The sequence below is a fragment of the Scylla paramamosain genome, chromosome 6 (assembly GCF_035594125.1).
Source record: "Scylla paramamosain isolate STU-SP2022 chromosome 6, ASM3559412v1, whole genome shotgun sequence".
NCBI lineage: Eukaryota > Metazoa > Arthropoda > Malacostraca > Decapoda > Portunidae > Scylla > Scylla paramamosain.
This window is the reverse complement of record NC_087156.1, coordinates 16,711,997-16,714,256: the sequence shown is the minus strand read 5'-3', so window position 1 is coordinate 16,714,256 and position 2,260 is coordinate 16,711,997. Positions and strand designations below refer to the sequence as shown.

Genomic DNA, 2,260 nt, shown 5'->3' with positions numbered 1-2,260 from the left:
CGGCGGGGGTGTGTGGAAGTGACTTTTGCATACTGATAAAGCCGCCTAATGTGAGGATTAATTTAGGATGCCTCGACTCTGCTGGCTGATGGGGGGATGGGAGAACTGTAGACGGGCTGTTGTGGGGTGGGGGGAGGAGGATGTGTGAGCTTTGCCTGGCGTTAGTATTGAGTGAAAAAGATATTCTCAACACTTGAAACCAAACTGGAGTTATCATTGTTTTTTTTTTTTGAGATTCTGAAAAGAGAAATGAAAGAAAGAAACAAAAATAATCAAGTGTCAGTGACGTGCAGTGTTTTTGAGTTGTTTGGAGAGAGAGAGAGAGAGAGAGAGAGAGAGAGAGAGAGAGAGAGAGAGAGAGAGAGAGAGAGAGAGAGAGAGAGAGTTGTGTACACCTATGTGGGACGCTGGGTGGGCCGTGTAATAGCGCTGGGAGGGGAAGGCGCGAGGTGTGACTGACTGGTACAAAAAAAGAAAAAAAAATGCGAGAAAGAGAAAATAAAAAGAAACTAAAAAGAACAACAGAGATCCGATAGAGGCTTGACAGTTGTTTGAGGAGAGAGAGAGACGACAGTAAATGGGAGAGAGGAGGAGGAGGAGGAGAAGGAGGAGGAGGAGGAGGAGGAGGAGGAGGAGGAGGAGGAGAAAAAAAAAAGGAGTAAGTTAAAAAAAATCGGGAGAGGTGCGTGACGACCTGCTTGCGAGAGGAGGAGGGAATAAGAGGAAGAGAGAAACGAAAGAGAGGTAAGGGTCGTGTCAGGGGCCAAGGCGGAGCGAGGACGAGTGTTGGGAAAGGAATAAGAGGTGGCGGAGTGCCTGGGAGGTGAGCATTGTGAAGGGAGGTGGCGTGGGAGGTTGATGAAGGGAAAGTAACGAGGAGGAGGCGCTGAAGTGAGTGTGAAAGCATGGGAGGCGTGTGGGAGGTGGAAGATTTGATATAGCTAAGGAAGGAGTGAGGAGAGGAAGGAGGGAGAGTAAGGAAGGCGAGGAAGAATGAGGTGTATGATGGAGTGTATGATGAGGGGAAGATGAAGGATATGAGAGCATGATATACAAGGGTCAGGCAGGGCAAGGTGACGGTAAGAGGCGTGCTGTCATCATTACGACTGACGACACGGTGTAGGTGATGGAGGGAGGTGAGGTGAGTGAGGGGAGGTCATGGCGGGATGGGAGGGGGTCGAGTGCTGGCGGAGGGAGGAAGGAAGGAAGGTTGAGATGTTGTCATAACTCAGGTGGTGTTTGTTAAAAAAAAGTGAATGTTGCAGCGAGTCACGGGGGACTGAGACATTGCAACACCTAACCAGAAATCAATAACACACGGGAGGAAATGGAAATATGAACGTAGATAGAAAATATAAAATGAGAATCCCTTTGAATCTGTAATGAGGGTATTTACTTGACTCTCACGTTCAGAGTTTCCCACATTCACAAAATTGACGAAATGCATAAAAATGTCGCCGCCGTGTGATGTTGAAACCTTCTGGTATATAATTGGAGTCACCTTGGTAGTGGTAGGAGGAGGAAGAGAAGGAGGAGGAGGAGGAAGAGGAGAAAAAAGAGGAGGATGAGGGGGATTGGGAGGCGACCCTGGTCATTAGAGAGGTAAAAGATTCGCTTCTAAAGGTGTGGCTACGTGCATGCAAGGTGAGCAGGTCTGTAGGGACGAGGAGGAGGAGGAGGAGGAGGAGGAGGAGGAGGAGGAGGAGGAGGAGGAGGAGGAGGAGGAGGAGGAGGAGGAGGAGGTAGCAGTGAGAGTCGTAGAATCGTGTTGTTCCCAGACACCTTCCCCACGCACTTGTACCCCTGTTTGTAAACTCTTGAGAAGACTACTGCCACCCTCTTGTTTTCCTTCCTCCTTCTTCTCCTGTTACACTGTCTCCTATTTCCTTTTATCAACTTGCATATTCCCAGTAGAGTATCAGGGCACTTGAAAATTTTACTGTCTTAGCATTTTTCATGGTTCTTCTTCAACTATGTGCCACTATGTTGGGTCTCTTCCTCCTCCTTCTCTTTCTCCTGTCATGGCATTCAAAAACTTCAGTCCTCGTAGCATCTTTCCTGGTTCTTCTTCGGCTAGGTGACTTAATGAGTGGTACGTAGTCATGGTCAGTGGTCAGTAACATGGATCACTCACTCACTTATACTGTTTGGTATTTTTACCTTATTAGTATGTCCTCTGATCTGCTGGGAACTAATTGCTGTCTTTTATAAGGTGACTGTCAGCAGATCAGGGACTTAAATTTGAGGGAAAAAACACAAA

General features: G+C 47.6%; 1 long non-coding RNA gene across 1 annotated transcript in view; it reads left to right on the top strand.

Moving 5' to 3' along the window:
- The first annotated feature begins 1,709 nt into the window (after positions 1-1,709).
- Positions 1,710-2,260, top strand: part of LOC135101347 (uncharacterized) — a 10,080-nt gene continuing 9,529 nt past the window's right edge. Inside the window, exon 1 of the long non-coding RNA XR_010269227.1 lies at positions 1,710-2,260. This exon is cut by the window's right edge and continues 2,150 nt beyond it. This is a non-coding gene — a long non-coding RNA (uncharacterized LOC135101347).